Source organism: Pyricularia pennisetigena (genome assembly GCF_004337985.1).
Source record: "Pyricularia pennisetigena strain Br36 chromosome 4 map unlocalized Pyricularia_pennisetigena_Br36_Scf_9, whole genome shotgun sequence".
Lineage (NCBI taxonomy): Eukaryota > Fungi > Ascomycota > Sordariomycetes > Magnaporthales > Pyriculariaceae > Pyricularia > Pyricularia pennisetigena.
This window is the reverse complement of record NW_021940921.1, coordinates 700,682-719,743: the sequence shown is the minus strand read 5'-3', so window position 1 is coordinate 719,743 and position 19,062 is coordinate 700,682.

Sequence of the window (19,062 nt, the reverse complement as noted above, 5' to 3'; positions counted from 1 at the left end):
TAAAAACCAGTCCGTATCGGCGATAATTATTATAATTTGGCGCAGGGCAGGGAATACGAATATTACCAAAATAATTCGTATTATACCCCATTTGGGTTATATTAACTGCTTTAAAATTAATAATAATACCAACCCGCCCGCCTGGTTCGGTCGCGGAAATAATATTTTCCGCAATACGAACGAAACCCCAATCGCTTAAACCCCTAAACGCTTTTAATCCGCTGCTGGCGTCGCCGCAGTAAAAATACGCGTTAATAACCAAATTTTGGCATACCATTTTAACAGTAATTCGTCGAATATAAACGAAATAATAATCGTATTTGGTTACGAAACGATAAATATTTTAATATAATATATTAATATAACAGGTTAATATTTCCTTTTATTAAATTGCGATAATTATTATAATCTTTATATTAATATATCCTGCTATTTACTATATTGTAATAATTATTACAATTTTTTACGGTAATACCAAACAATTACTGCTATAATATAATAACTATTACAATTTAGTTTTTACTTTTTTATATATTTTGGGATAACGGGCACAATTTTAATTATTGGTTAATTTATTTTTAATCGCCGACGTATTCGGTTTTTTAATTTATTTTAAAATAGGCAATCCCGGCAAACAAATTAAAAATAATAAAATGCCCGTTTGGCAAAAGACCTTGGCCTCCGTACCGGATATATTTAACGACAAAAATACCAAACCTATTTTCGATAATTTGGTAAATCGGCGTCGCTTACCCCCTATCCCCCCTTTTATCCGCCAAAACGATATTAATTTCCCCGGGTTAAAAATATTCGCAAACAAATTTAAACCGGTTATAATTCCCATAATCCTCGCCACGATATTAATTTACCTGCGGATAATAACCACCGGATTTAATTTTAAAAACGGCGATTTAAAATTTAAAACCGCTAACCCTAAACCATATATATATATAACGGTTACTATATCGACAATTGGTTTAAAATTTGTTACCATTTCCTTTATTTTATTTTTCGCCGGCAGGGAAAAATCGTTATTGGAAATAAGGAAAATTTTAGCGATTTTGGTGGAAACTACCGCAACCCTTTTAAATTTAATATCGAACAATCCTCCACCCTGTTTATTATCGCCGATTATATAATTATTACCGACAACGTTATCGTTTTAAATAATTTGCATTTAATGCAATTTTAGCATCGTTTGGTTACCCGTTCGCAAACCGATTAAGCCATCGACGTCGCCAATTTATTTGGTTTTAACCGCGCCTACTATAACAGGACGATAATAATATTCGCTATCGACATTTGGTCCCGTTTTAAACCTATTAAAATCGGACGGCTAAAAAAAAAAAAAAAGCGTGGAAATTAAATTCAAATACACCCATTGGATTTGTTAATATTTAAGGGTATTTTTAACAATTTGTACGACGAGGGGCGGTTCCATCGTCCCATCCTTACCAAACCCAAAACAAAAATTACCGAATTTTATCCTAAATTTTTTGGCAACGATTAATAAAACAATTTCTTTAATTTTATATAAACCCAATCCATTATCGCCGATCGATTTGCTAATATAAACCGCGCAAAAAAGGAAATTTTCGAGGACGCCCGCGAAAAAATCCTAACGGCTTTTTTGGTATATTATGCGCAATTTTTTATTTTAATTAAAAATTATCCCTGGATTGGTTATTTTTTTAATTCGAACGCGATTTAGGTTATTATAAAAAAATTGCGCCTTTTTTAAAACACCTTGCCTATCGACGGTTTAAATACCGATAACAAAATCGGTTTCAAATACAAAAAAATCAAAGGTAAATACTTTTAATTTAATTGGAATATATTTAATGCTTTTTTTAATCGCTATTAATTACCCCATTAACTGGTTGGTAAATTATATATGCATTATCCCTAATAATTGTAATTGTCGTTACAATTTTGCCCCTATTTTTGTAATTATTATCACAATCCTGCCCCTATTTTTATAATTATTGTTACAATCCCACCCCTATTTTTGTAATTATTATTACAATTTTTGTTTTTGCTAAATTAACTTTTTTTTCGGTTTAAATACCCACACCCTACTAAAGTTGGAGCAATTGACTTTTAAAAATTGGTTATTAACCAACGAAATAAACACAGGAAAAACGATTATTTATTTTACGGCGATTTATATATGGTATATCCGTTACTAACACGACCGATTTATCCAAAATACCGACGAATGTTTTCCCACCTTAATTTTCGTCCCGGCCAGCCTTATTTCGCAAACATTTAAAAAAATAGTAATTAATTTCCCAATTTTCGACGTTAAATGCTATTATGGTTTAACCGAAGCATGCGCTACCGATACCCCGCGAACGGTTACTATTTTTACCCAGGCGCAATTTCACGATACTTTAACCAAATTCGCCGCCCGCAAATTTAATCCCAAATTTGCGGGTACGGTTATTATTATATTTTATTCGACATTTTTAATCCGAAAAACTAAACAGTTGGACGAAATCTATAACGCGGAAAAGGTATTTAACCCATAATATATGGATAAAATTGTCGATTTTAATTTTTAGCAGCGCCCCCCCGACGTCGATAATTTCGACGATAATTCCGATATTAAAAATAATACCCAATAAATATTTTTTGTAACAATTATTATAATTTCGTTATACTAATATATTTGTTTAAATTAAATAATTTTATTAGGAACCGTTAACGCAGAAACGGTCGGAAAACCGATTTTTCCACGGGCGAAAACACCAAAAATATCCGGCGTTTGGTTATATATTTATTATCCGGTATTTTTTTTTAACGTATAATTGGAAACGAAATTTAATACCTCCGTTACCGCGAATCGATGACATACCGCGCATTTCGCCTCATTTTTTGCATTAATCGGGGTATAACCACTATTACGCCGATTATTAACAAAATTAAGGATATTACTGGTTTTAATACCCTAATTTGGGATAAAGCTGCGATCTTTTTCGCCCAACCTGAAAGCCTATCCTAGGAAAATATATTTACGGTCGATTACATTTGGGAAAATAATGGTTGTTTCGTCGTTTTTAATGTCGATAAAAACACTAAAACCTCCCTATAAAAATTCGAATCGATAGGTTGGAAATAATGGTTATTTTACCTTCGAATTTTAAATTTTATAATTCCTACCATTATATTAAACGAAAAATCGTTAATAATTTTTAAACATACGGGCGTATTTACGGTACGTAGGGGTATAAATTCCGGGTTTATTTTGTCCAACGGTACAGTTATTTATCCCCGTAAACGCATTCCGCCCCATAATATTATTATTAAAAAGCTCCAATTTGGCCACCGTTTCGAAAACGTTATAACGAATACCGAAATAATTTTCAAAAATATTATTACCGTATTCGTGGGCGAAAATACCGACGATATTGGTCCCGCTCCATTAGGAATTCCCATTAATACGGATACCATAGCTGGTAACCGCCAAATTTCGGTTTTTTTTAATATAAGTTTTATCCGCCTGCTGCAGTTTTTGGTAATTAATTACCTTTTTTAATTAATAATCCACGCCGAGGATAATATCCGGGATATTAATTCGGCGGAATTGGGTAAAATACTGGCGTTAAAAAAAATGGATTTTAAAACCAAACACCGCAACGTCCGATAAAATTTTAAAAAAAATTTATAAAAAAGAAAAACCCGTTTTGGATCGGTAATTGTGGACGTTTTAATTTAATATAGCGGCGACGGTCTTTTTAATTGGGTTTATTCGAAAACCTGCATTAATCCTAAAACGTTACCTCCGTCGGGTAGGGTTAAAATGGTCCATTTTATATTAAACGAATCGCTATTTATTGCCCGCGTAGTCGAAATTTGCATAGAGGAAAAAAAAAAGGTTAACGCGTCCTGGTTATAACCCCCAATTTTTGGATTTAAGTGTAAATTGGCCATATAGTGATAATTGTTACAATCCTTTTCCTTCCCCACAATTATTGTGACAATTATTACAATTTTTATGTTTTTAAATTATAATAAATGTTATAATAACTGTTATTTTTCCATTTTTGTAACAATTATTACAATTTTTAATATACCTGCTAATTTTTTTAATTTTATTGTTTTTATTTTGGAAAAAACCAGTTTCGGTGTGGTTATTATCCGATTAAACCTATCCCAAACCGAACGCGATAAAACCGTTTCCGATTTTACCGATTCCAGTTCCAAATTTAACGTTTATATTTTAAATATTAACATTTCCAACGCTGGTTTTAATTTGCACCCCAATTGTTATATTGGTATTATTATCCCTTTAATATGGAACGCCAATATACAATTGCAAATTTGTGGTCGTTTAATTCGGTTAAGTTAAAATAAACCTGTTATTTGGCGCATTTTCGAAATGCGAAATACCTTTTTCAATTAGGTAAAAAATCGTATATTCCGGAAGGTTAATGCCCCTTTTTCTACTATTCCGGCCGTTGTTAATATATAATAAATGTTATTTAAATATATTACGCGTATACGTTTCCCCAAAACTATCCAATCCCCAATTATTAAACAATTTTTAACGTATAAGGTAATGGCAATTATATTTTCCTGGCCTTTTAACTGCTTCGCTTGGATAGCAAAACCCCCCCAATATTTTAATATTTTTTGTTTTAACAGGACGCGCCGCATAAGCGAATTTTATTTTCGCCTGGTTTTAATATTCGTGTCAAATATCCCTAAACAGTTTAACGAATAAAATTTGGTGGAAAAAACGTCAGTTTTTATTTTAACGTTGGGTCCAGTTTATATTAATTACTAATATTAAAAGCAAAATGGTGGCCGTAATACGTTTACTAATTATATTAATCGTACACATTTGCTTTATTTCGATTTTACTACTATGGATTAGGGGTTTATAATTAAATTAATAAAATGGATTAAAAATAACGATGGATTTTACGACGAAACCGCGACCGCGCGGGTTATCGGGGCCCTAATAAGGGATTTTAGTTTTTGGGTTATTAAACGCCGGGAAATTAATAAACCGTTTAAAAAAGGCATTTTTGGTAATAATAACGCCGATCTTTTGGCGGTCGTTATTCCGTTTTCTTTATTTATCGATTTTGGCCTTAATTACGATAAATTTATATTTAATTCGTTAAAAAAAACCTTGTATACCCATTTCAGAAAAGGATAAGGAGGAGGACGATTCGGTCCCTGGATCGTTTACCGCGACCCCAATTCGGAAAAAGAGGCGTAACGTTAACAAACCCATTCCTAAAAAGATATTTAACGCTACCAAACGTTTTCGTTTTTTTGTTTTGCTTTTTTTTTGGGGTTTAATGCTATAAAATTGGGGGTTTTATATATATAATATTGTAATAACTATTACTATTGGGATCCGGTTTAATGGATTTATTATTCGTTGTTAATGGGGTATTATAATAACGGTTATTACCAGGATCCTTTTTACTGGATTTATAATTGGCGGTGGATGGAGGATATAATTTATTTGGGTAAAAAAAATGGATAAAAAACGGGTTATTTATACGGAGCATTTTGGAGGAAATTATACCTCGCATTTTATTTTAAACCAAATTTACGATTGGTATTTGTTTATTTATATTTACTGGTTTTGCGGACGCTGTTTTACCTCCGTTATTCGCGGGTAAGGTCACCGTTATTCGTCCATTTAATTTTTTTTTATAATGGAATAATCCTCGTTTTTACCCGCTTTGGTTTGCGTAATTTGCCTTTTATTATTTTAAATTTTATACGCCTTTTTCGTCGGATTTTTCGTATACTCCGTCCAGCAAATCTCCTTCGGTATTAATTATACCACTAATATTTAAACCGTTTATCCGGTTATATCCCTTTTTTGGATTTGCCCCTGTTTTTTTAATATCCGCTTGAAATAACACGCTGTTGGGGCGTACGATTTTTTAATTAAATACCTTTAATTTATCGCCCATTAGCTTTTTTAAACCCAAATATAATAAATTAGGGCCGTCGAAATCGAAACTGGGTAATACTTCGGCCTTTTCGTTTCCCCAACTTTTTTGGAATAATAAACACGTATAATAAATTATATTTTAATTGGTTAACATTATGTGGTGCTTGCTGTTAATGCGTGTACGGGCGATATTTTCCAATGTTTTACGCACCGTAATTGCGATTGGCCCTATCGTTGCACAATTTAGGAATGTTTTTCGCAAATCGTGCGTGGAATTGCGGTTATTTTTAATATTTATAACGAAACCCCTATTAATATATTTAATTATTAGGTTTACCGGTTTAAATCCACTCCCGGCCGTGGTATATTTTACGAACGTTAATTTTAAAATCCCGGTGCGCAGCGGTTAATTTGTAATTTTTGGTCGTAATAACCAGGTTAAATATAATATTTTAAAACCATAGTTTTTTACTTTGCAACCGTAAAAAAATAGGACCAATTGCGGCACTATAGTTTCTAATACGCCGTAATTTCTTTAGTGGAACGCGTTTATTATTATTTATAAAAGGTTAATTATTTGCAAATAGCGGCGTTGCGTGCGGAAAGCGATATTAATTTTGGGTTTTATATCCCATAATCCAATACCTATTAAACCGTTAATATAACCAGCGAATATATTATCGTAAACACGGTTTACCACGGAAATATATATATTATGTAATATATCGGTAAAAGCTTTTTCCAAAGCGTTTTTAAAAATTTAATCCCTATTTAATAATCCGTTTTGGATTAAAACAGCAATTATAATGTATAAAATACGGGACCGGAATGCATTTTGTAAAAACCGTAAAACGTGGTAAAACTTTTTTTTATTTTTTTAAAATTGGTTATATTTCCCCAACCCTATTATATTTATAAATATAATAAGGGCGTAATATTGCCATAATTGGTTAATAAAATTAAATTTAATATGGAAAAACGCTGGTACGGGTAATATTTATTATTTTTTGTTAAAAGGTTGAAATAATTCGATATAAATTCCCTAAATGGTACGGATATATAACGTTGTTTTTTAATCCCTATAAACGAGGAGCAGGACGGAAAAATAGTCGAAATGGTCGGGTAGCAGGTTTAAAAAACGTTTAAAAAGGATTTCGTGGATTTGGATAATTTTTGCGTATTCCCCTTCGTTTTCGGGAATAGCGGGGGTTTGGATAAGGTAGGAAATTAATGTAGTTCGTGCGAGGGTAAGGTATTGTGGGATTGTTCCAGGCGTATATAGGCGGTTGGGGAATAAAAAACCACAAATTTGGTGCATTATATAATATTTGGCGCTTTCGTAATAGGTGTCCGGATATTGTAAAAAAACGGGCGTTTGTAACCATTTTTGGCGGAAAGGTACGGTGGCGTACCATTGGGATTGCGTATATCGTTTAAATCCTGGCGTTAATATAAGGAAATACGATATTAAATTTTGCATTCGGTTACGTTTTCCATATCCAAGGTCCTGTACTTTGTCCAGAAAATTGAAATTATTATATACGAAGGATAATATTAGGTTACGAGCGATCCTTTTTAAATTTGTTTATATGTTAATATATGTATACATATATATATATATGTAAAAAATTGTTATTGCTGTTCGCGGTAAAAGCTAAATATAAATATGGATATTGCTAATAACGTATTCGGGCAACGGCGATAAATTGTTAAGTTTACCGTTTAGTAATTTTATAAAATAAACATATTCCAAACCCGGATAATGTGTTTACAATACGTCGTGGAATTCCATTATTTATAAAATATAATGCGAATACGCGTAATAAATAATTGTTTTTTTGGGGGGAATATCCGTGGGTTAAAATCGCCAATATTAATATAACGCGTTAATTTTTTAACGTTGGGGGGTTTATAGTTTTTAAAAAGGTATTTAGTTCCAAATATACCACGTTCGAAATTTATAACGATAAATAAAACGGGCGGTGGCCCCGGGAATGCAATAATAGTAAAAATATAAATTTGTATAATATTAGCGCTTTGGACGGGATTTTTTAGGTAAACGTATCGAATATTTGTTTAAACCAATCCATATCGCTTACGTTTTTGGCGGAATAATCTTTTATTCCCGAAAATTGGAAATTTGTGGGCTCGAACCGGTTAAAAAGGCGTAAATATTATATTAATCATTGCAATTCCTTACGCAAAAAATCGGCCTCGATAGGCGTAGGAAATTTATTATTAAAACGGTATTCGACCCCATTGGCGCGTAAACGTTTTCGGATTTAAAAGTTTCGTAATGCTTTTTTAAAAAAAAATATTCGCGATAAAACAGGTTAGGTAATTTCGTAAAAATTTGCCGCTATTACTTAAACGTGGATAAATTGCGTAAAATTGGTGCGTCGGTAACGGTTGCGCTAAAATTTGGTAATATCGCGAATAAATTTGGTTTCGGGGTTTATTTCCGTTTCGGATTCGGATTTTTTCGGTAATTGTTTTTAATCGATTAAAAAGGGTTTAAATTCCCATTTATTTTCGAATATATAATTGGGCGATGGTAATTGGGATAACGATAAAAACGAAAATAATTGCGATATCGATGGAAATAATGGGGTTAGGTCGGACGTAAAATATTAGGTTACAAATTACGCGGATGGGAATACTTTTTCGGGTATATTTATTGGTATTATTAAAAATATATTTTCCATTATTAAATTCGGGTTTTATTTGGTTTAATAATATATCGAATAAAAGTTAATATACGTAAATATATGGTATAATAGTAAAAACTTTTTATTTTTTTGTGTATTGGGGGGAATGGTGGTTGGCGATATCGCAGTATTGGGTATTTTGTTGGTGGTACCGCCATAAACGGCGAAATGCGATAAATTGTCCTTAGATTAGAACGAGCGCGATTTTTTCGGCCAATGTAATTGGTCGAAAAACTATGTAATTAAAAGGTATATAAAGCGTTCGGTCCCTACTGCGAAGCAGGGGGGTTTAGTCTGAGCACTGAGACTACTCAGACTTGAACGAGCGCGATCGTTGGGTGGACCTAACCCACAGGTATAACCAACGCCGCAATTGAGCCACGAAGTGCATCAATTGCGGAGCGTTCGTTCTAGGATGAGCCCTAAGACTAGTCTAAGGACAATTTGTTAGTCTCAGGGCTTATCCCTGAAGCCCAGAGCTCCACAATTAATCCACTTCGTGGCTCAATTGCGGCTTTGCAATGTACTTGTGGGTCCATCCAAAGAACATTCTGGTTCAGGTTTAAGGACAATTTGTCGATTTTCGCCGTTTATGGCGGTATTTTTGGCCTTTTTTCGACCGACACTCCTTTATTATTCCACAATTACGCAAAATATTGAAAAAAGAAAATATCGTTGAAAATAGCGTTTAACATCGCTATTAGCAGCGATTTAATTTATTTTTTTATTTTTTATAATGGCCGAATTCTATACCACCTGCCCTTAATCCGTTTATGGCGGTATTGTTTTTTCGATTTTCTTTTCGATTTTCGATTTTTTTTAATATTATTTTTAATTTTTGACCAAATTTTATAATTTTTGCACGTGGAGGGTCGTATATATATATAGATCGTTATAATATGTTTCGATGCATATACCAGATTATATAAACAGTTAAATAAGCGGATAGGCAAAGTATATACTTTTTTATATATAATTTACAATCGAAACTCGTTTATATTTTTACCAATTTTAACGATAATGAAACCAAAACTTCAGAGATTCGATTACGTATATAAACAAACGTCCAAATCCAATCGTACTTACAATATCGGCTTCGAAAACTGTTTAATAAAAATAAATGGTAAATGTGTATTTTATAAATCTTTTTGCTTTATTTAATTAATTTTATATTATTTTTGTTTTGCAGCGGAATTTTGTGGTTTTTGCTCGTGGGGGGTAACATATGTATATTTAATATAATACTATATTTTGGCACGCATGTTAAATCATTTTAGCCGTTAAATATGCGGATAGGTAAAGTGTATCCAATTTTATATATATTTTGCAATCGAAATGATTTTATATTTTTACCAATTTTAACATTAATAAAACCAAAATTTGAGAAAGTGGACTATATATAAAAATAAATGCTAACGTAAAACCCGATTTGCAATCCCGGCCCTTTTTATGTTTTTATATAAAAAAATGCTAAATTTGTGTTTTTTTTATATTTCTTGTTTTATTTAATTAAATAAAATTTATAAAAGAAAAACTTATATAAAATCTACTAGCAAATTGATTAAAGAATATATCAAGTGAAAATATTTTCATTTTACCAATATTTGCGTAAATTATTTAATTTTTTAACAAATTGTTAATTTATATAAAAATATTAATAAAACTTTTATTTTAATCGATAATTGCATGCATTTTGCAGTATTAGGTTTACTAAGGTATAAAGGTTGTAAGCTAAATCAAAATAAATATTGCATACCATTATTTAAAACAAAAATTAAATATAATAAAAAATTACAAATTTTATTTAATATTTTAATATCTTTCCAAATACAGTAGCTATAAAGACGCGGCCGGCATTTAAATACTTAGCAAACTCCAATAAATCTAACGCAAATCACTTTATATCTTTATAATTTCTACTTATTTTTTTATACGAATATTTAATTGCATACTATGGGTACACTATTTTCTTTTACCATTATAATGCGAATATATTGCATTTACCCGTTACAAACGGCAAAATACCACAAATTATCCTTATATTAATAAAATAATTATAAGCGATATCGTAATATTTAATATATTATTAAGGATACCGTTATAAACGGCGAAATGCGACAAATTATCGTTGGTAGTACCGCCTAGTCTCAGGGCTCATCCCTGAAGCCCAGAGCTCCACAATCGATCCACTTCGCTCCACTTCGTGGCTCAATTGCGGCTTTGCAATGTACCTGTGGGTCCATCCAAAGAACGCTCTGGTTCAGGTCTAAGGACAACTTGTCGATTTTCGCCGTTCATGGCGGTATTTTTGGCCTTTTTGCGACCGACACTCCCTTATTATTCCACAACCACGTAAAATATCGAAAAAAGAAAACATCGTTGAAAATAGGAATTGGTAGGCCTTTTTCATTAATTTAAAATTTTTTGCACCCGGTACGCCGATTAAAAGTTGGATATAGCCCGCCCTTAATCCGTTCATGGCGGTATTGTTTTTTCGATTTTTTTTTCGATTTTCGATTTTTTTTAATATTATTTTTAATTTTTGACCAAATTTTATATATTTTGCACGTGGAGGGTCGTATATATATATATATCGTTATAGGAAATTTTGGTGCTTATATCGGATTATATAAGCAGTTAAATAAGCGGATAGGCAAAATATATACTTTTTTATATATAATTTACAATCGAAACTCGTTTATATTTTTACCAGTTTTAACGATAATGAAACCAAAACTTCAGAGATTCGATTACGTACATAAACAAACGTCCAAGTCCAATCGTACTTACAATATCGGCTTTGAAAACTGTTTAATAAAAACAAATGGTAAATGTGTATTTTATAAATCTTTTTGTTTTATTTAATTATTTTTATATTATTTTTGTTTTGCAGCCAAATCTGGTGGTTTTTGCCCGTGGGGGGTGGCATATATATACTTAATATAACATTACACTTTTGTACGCTTATCCAATTATTTTAGCGGTTAAATATGCGGATAGGTAAAGTGTATTCAATTTTATATATATTTTGCAATCGAAATGTTTTTATATTTTTACCAATTTTAACATTAATAAGACCAAAGTCTGTAGAAGTGGAGTGTGTATATAAATAAACGTCAACGTGAAACCCAACTTACAATACCGGCCCTTTTTATTTTTTTATAATAAAGAATGCTAAATTTGTGTTATTTTTATATTTTTTGCTTTATTTAATTGAATAAAATCTATAAAAAACAACTTCTCTAAAATTGATTAACAGACTTATAAAGGAATATATTAATTAAAAATATTTTTATTTTACCAATATTTGCGTAAATTATTTAATTTTTTAACAAATTGTTAATTTATATAACAATATTAATAAAACTTTTGTTTCAATCGATAATTGCATGCACTTTGCAGTATTAGGTCTACTAAGGTATAAAGGCTGTAAACTAAGTTAGAATAATTATTGCATACCAATATTTAAAACAAGAATTAAATATAATAAAAGATTACAGATTTTATTTAATATTTTAATATCTTTTCAAATATAATAGCTATAAAGACGCGGCCGGCATTCAAATACTCAGCAAACTCCAATAAACTTAACGCAAATTACTGCATATTTTTAAAACTTTTATTTATTTTTTTATACGAATATTTAATTGCATATTATGGGTACACTATTTTCTTTTGCCATTATAATGCGAATATATTGCATTTACCCGCTACAAACGGCAGAATACCACAGATTATCCTTATATTAATAAAATAATCATAAGCGATATCGTAATATTAAATATATTATTAAAAATACCGTTATAAACGGCGAAATGCGACAAATTATCGTTGGTTATATCGCCATGAACGGCGAAATGCGACAAGATGTCCTCAGACTAGAACGAGCGCGATCTTTTCGGCCAATGTAATTGGTCGAAAAGCCATGTGGCTGAAAGGTACATGGAGCGATCGGTCCCCACTGCGAAGCAGGGGGGTCTAGTCTGAGCACTGAGACTATTCGAACACGTAATTCATAACTTAGCCATAGATTCATCACTTTTTACAAGCTTTATCGATTCAACGATTTAACGAATCGATTGTGCAATAATATATCATCTCTATTACCCGCTAGCAGACGGTTATCTGCCATTTCAACGTTCCATCAGCCTTATACGCGATCCACTTTTCCCCGCGTTCAAGATTAAGCTTATTTTATCTCGTAACCTCCTTACAGGTTTAACACCCACGCTGCACCTACGAGTCAGCTACCCGATATCTGGTTTGAAATTTCACCAAATAAGCAAATGAGCGCGAACCCAGAAATAGTTTAAATGGAAATAAAGGTGTTTTTTTAATAACGTTTATAAAATAATCTTGCGGAAAATCGTGTGCGGCACCGGAACGTTTTAAGGGGTGCGGACTCCCATTTCGATGTCGGAGAAAATATAAGGGAGATAAAGCAAAGTTTCCCCTACCAATTTATATAAGCTATTAATCCCAAAATTAGTGAATAGTTTTAGTGTATTTAATGCATTTAAAACCCTGTAATTACGGACATTTACAGCGCAATTAGCACCACGCCGCACCTAGGCTAATGCCTTAACCCCTGTTAGCAACCCATATTATTAACAAGATCTACTAACAAAGTAACTCATAAGAGTTCATTTCACGTTCGTTAACGCCATAACCACGAGAAAGGTTAAAATCTATATATAAATTAAAGCCGTGAATTGCGTTATAGATCCCTATTTTTAGTCTCAGTGCTCAAACTAGACCCTCCTGCTTCGCAGTGGGGACCAAACGCTCCATATACCTTTCAGCCACATAGCTTTTCGACCGTATGCATTGGCCGAAAAAATCGCGCTCGTTTCAATTTAAGGACATTTTATCGCATTTCGCCGTTTATAACGGTACCACCAACAAAATACCCAATATTGCGATATCGCCGACCACCATTCCCCCTAATACACAAAAAATATAAAGATTTTATTATTATATTATATATTTACGCAAATTAACCTTTATTTAATAAATTATCAATTTAAATAAAACCCGAATCCAATAATGGAAAACATATTTCCAATAATATTAATAAATATACCCGAAAAGGTATTCCCATCCGCGCAACCTGTAACCCAATATTTTACGTCCGACCTAACCCCATTATTTCCATCGATATCGCAATTATTTTCGTTTTTATCGCTATTGCAATTATTATCGCCTAATATTATATTTTGAAATAAATGGGAATTTAAGCCTTTTTCAATCGATTAAAAACAATTACCGAAGGAATCCGAATCCAAAACGGAAATAAACCCCGAAATAAAATTTGTTCGCGATATTATTAAATTTTGGCGTAACCGTTACCGACGCACCAATTTCACGTAGTTTATCCACGTTTAAGTAATAGCGGCAAACTTTTACGAAACTACCCGACCTACCCTATCGCGAATACTTTTTCTAAAAAATATTACAAAATTTTCCAATCCGAAAACGCTTACGCGCTAATGGGGTTAAATACCGTTTTAATAATAGATTTCCTACGTTTGTTGAAACCGATTTTTTACGCAGGGAATTGGAACAATTAATATAATATCTACGTTTTTTTAACCGGTTTAATCCTATAAACTATCAATTTTTGGAAATAAAAAATTGTTCCGTTAAAAACGTAAATGATATAAATTGATTTAAATAAATACTCGATAAGTCCACCCAAAAAATCCCGTCCAAAACGCCAATATCACCTAAGTTTATATTTTTATCATGAATATATTCCCGGTGCCACCGCCCGTTTTATTTATCGCTATAAATTCCGAACGTGGTACACCTGGAACCAAACATTTTTTTAAAAACCATAAACCCCCCAACGTTAAAAAACCAACGCGTTACGTCAATATTGGCGATTTTAACCTATGGATATTTCCCCGAAAAAAACAATTATTTGCTACGCGTATTCGCATTATATTTTATAAGTAATAAAATTTTTACGACGTATTATAAATACGTTACTAGGATTTGGAATATATTTATTTTATCAAATTATTAAACGGTAAACCCAATAATTTATCGCCGTTACCCGAATACGTTATTAGCAATATTTGTATTTATATTTAGCTTTTACCGCGAACAGTAATAATAATTTTTTACATTTATATATATATATATATATTAATATGTAAACAAATTTGAAAAGGATCGTTCGTAATTTAATATTATTTTTCGTATATAATATTTTCAACTTTTTGGACAAAACATAGGATTTTGGCTATGGAAGACGTAACCGAATAAAAAATTAAATATCGTATTTCCTTATATTAACGCCAGGATTTAAACGATACACATGATTCCAATAATACGCGACCGTTTTTTCCCGCCAAAAATGGTTGCAAACGCCCGCCTTTTTACAATATCCGGATACCTATTACGAAAGCGCCAAATATTATATAATACACCAAATTTGTAGCTTTTTATTCCCCAACCACCTATATACGCTTAAAAAGATTCACAATACCCTACCCTCGCACGAATTACATTAACTTTTTACTTCATTTCAACCCCCGGTATTACCGAAAACGAAGGGGAATACGCAGGAATTATCCAAATCCACGAAATCCTTTTTAAACGTTTTTTAAACCTATTACCCGACCATTCCGACTATTTTTCCGTCCTGTTCCTCGTTTATGGGGAATAAAAAATTACGTTATATATCCGTGCTATTTAAGGAACTTATATCGGATTATCCCACCTTTTTAACAAAAAATAATAAACATTACCCGTACCAGCGTTTTTCCATATCGAATTTAATTTTATTAACCAATTATAATAGTATTACGGCCCCATTATATCAATAAATAAAATAGGGTTGAGGAAATATAACCAATTTTAAAAAATGAAAAGGAGTTTTACCACGTTTTACGGTTTTTACAGAATGTATTCCGGTCCCTCATTTTATATATTATAATTGCTATTTTAATCCAAAACGGATTATCAAAAAAGGATTTAATTTTTCAAAACGCCCTGGAAAAGCTTTTACCGATATATTATATAGTAAATATACTTCCGTGGTAGACCCTATTTACGATAATATATTCGTTGGTTATATTAACGGTTTAATAGGTATTGGATTATAGGATATAAAACCTAAAATTAATATCGCTTTCCGCACGCAATACCGTTATTTGCAAATAATTAACTGTTAACAATATGGGTTGCTAACAGGGGTTTAGGCATTAACCTAGGTGCGGCGTGGTGCTAGTTGCGTTGTAAAAGCCTGTAATTACAGGGTTTGTATACATTAAATTCACTAATTTTGGGATTAATAAATTTAATTCATTGGTGGGGGAGACTTTGCTTTATCTCCCTTACATACTCTCCGACATCGAAACGGGGGTCCGCACCCCGCAAAGGGTTCCGGTGCCGCACACGATTTTCCGAAAAATTATTTTGTATGCGATGTTGAAAAAATACCTTTATTTCCATATAAACCATTTCTGGGTTCGCACTAATTTGTGAATGTGGTGAAAATTTCAACCCGGTACAGGGTAGCTGACTCGTAGGTGCAGGGTGGGTATTAAACGCGGTATAGGGTGAAACCCCATTCGCTAATTTTGAATCACAATTCCTGCAATATATAAAATATAGCAGAAAATTTGATAATTTCAGCAGCCCCATTTCGGCACTATTTATTATGGCTTATATACAAATAGAAGTGGACCTATTACATGTTAAATAACGCATATAATTAACACCCCCTCTTTTTTGCTACTATTTACATAAAGTCGGAAAAAAAAGTACATAAAAATAAAACCCCAAAAAAAAAGGATCCCCTTTATGTCCCAACCCGATTCGAACTCCCGATATTAACCCCTTGGATAATTAAACCCTCTATACCGACCTGTAATTTCCGAAATGGACGAACCCCCGAATTGGAAAAAACCCCCAAAATTGTAATAACCCCCGGATTCGAACCCCCGATTTGCATAATATTAACCTACGGAATTAACTATTAAATCAGGTAGTTAATTTGGTTATTCGTTGGTAATAGTCCAAATTAAGCATATTATATAAGGTATTTCGAATGCGTAAATCGCCCAAAATACGAGCTTTTTCAATTTTAATTCAACTTTTGGTTTAAGGTCGGTATAAATTGCTTATTAATTAACCTGTGCAAGGTAAATTCGGGTAATACGGCCGGTACTAGGCGAATAAAAATCCAATATTTGCAAACAAAGGAAATGTAATGGATAATTAGTTAACGAATTAATTAAATACCCTAAAATTCAGTAGGTAAAAATTAAGTTTTTAGGGGTTTAAACCCTATAAATTTTAAAAAAAACCTTATAAATTGGAAGCGTTAGGGGTTTTGTTAGGCCATTAGCGGGCATTTGTTTGGATTCTAGGTATTTTAAAGTTATTAATTTTTTTGTAATTAACTCCGGTACGTAGTGAGATTTTAATAACGTATATTTAATACGTTAGTAATGCGTCAAATTATATGCGTTAGCTTTAAAACCTGTACTATTTCCAAATATTGCAATAAAGCCTTTTATAGGTAATCCAATCTTTATAAATAAGTTTTTAAGCCACTTTGCTTCACGCAGGGCTTCCGTTAAGGTATCGGTCTCGGTTTTTGGAATATGTAAAGCTATAATCTTAACCTTTTTGCATTTCCACTTTATAAAGCCCCTAAATAGGGTATACAAATATCTTTAAATGGATTTTGAATTTTCCCTAGCCCCGGCAAAATCGCTATTACTAAAACCCAGTAACTTTAGGCTTTTAAAACCTTTTATTAATCAATTGGGTGGTAATTCGGTTTAAAATACTTTATTTCCGTAATAAATAAATAAAGATTTAATACCCGTTAAATAACGTAATAGGTTTTTAATTACCGTTAAGTGGATTGTAATGGCTTTTATAAAAAAACGTAAAAACCACTAAACCGTAAAACCGATATCCGGGCGCGTTAATAGCATTAAATGTATAAAGGTGCCGATAATACGCTGTAATAATTTGATTTCCAACGCATTTACGGGCTTACCCCCGCTATATTTTAGCATACCCGGTTATAAAGGAACAAATATTAATTTGCAATTAATTAATCCGAGCGTTGTTAATACTTGTTTAATATACTAATTTTAATGGAGCTAGAGTAGGCGTTGAGGCCTATTTTTTATAATTTAAACGCCTAAAAAACAGGTTGCAGGGCCCCTGTTTTCCAACGCGTATACCTTATTACAACGGGTTTTTAAATCCTAAATATATTGCAGTTTAGGACCTATTAACAGACAGTCGTTTATAAAAATAACGATAAAATGTTTGGATTTAAGGTTATAAAAAACAGCGGGATTAGAAATTAATAGTTTAAAACCTTTTTTAAAGAAAAGGGATTTAAATTTGTTTTGCCATTTTTTTCGACCCTGTTTTAAACCATATAGCACTTTTTCCAATTATATAACCTGCAATTTTTTCGGGCTATAACCCATTTCCACTAAAATTTTAGCGGTGGTCAGGCTACAGTTTTTTGCCCATTCGTTAAAACCGTTTGGAATTTGCAAATATATATTTACGTCGGTAAAATTATTATTTAAAAACGCACCGATAAAATCGATTTGTTTTATTTCCCAATATTGTACATTAGCTATAGCTGATAATATACGCCAGGTAGGTGATGTATTAGTGCTAGCAAAAATTTCGATATAATTTAGGTTTTCGACCTGTCAAAAACCCCTAATAACAAGCCTAGCTTTATATTTTATAGGTTTATTATTTGCATCCTTTTTTAACTTAAATACCGGCCGGGTAAAAACGAGTTTACGGCCTATAGACATTTTAATTTTGGGATAAAACGGAAGGCTTTTGCAATAACAATTTAGTCGAATTTAAACGCTAAAACAGTTAACCATTTAGCACTTTTAAGGTTATTTAAAGCCTGTTGGTAATTATTTGGTTCACCATTTTTAGTGGGCTTTTTCATGATTCTTTGTTGGCTTGAAAACAAAGATAATGCACGTAATTTATATCCATTAAATTTGGGTTTTTGAACTGCGAATTTAACTCCATATTTTGTATTTTAGGGGTTGAAAACACCGGAACTTCCATTGTTTTAAATATTGGATTAGGTACCGGTACCGTTATAAGTTTTGGGGGGCGAACGGTAGGTTATATAAACCTGGCGGGCACTGTATTTTCAGGGTATTAATGCCTTGTAACGGGTGGTAATTGCCCTGTAGCCGGTGGTAAATATTCTATATTTTCAGGGTTTTTTAGGGGATAATTATCCGTTGGAACGCTGTTAATTTCGTTTTCAGGTTCAGAATTAAAATCCCCCTTTACATTTGTATTTTCCCCCTTTAAAATCTGTAGCGTTTCCCCCAAAATAGCCAAATTTTCAGCGGTTATACCCTTTATGATGTTTACGGTAAAGGTTTTATAAACGGCCCGTTTAAC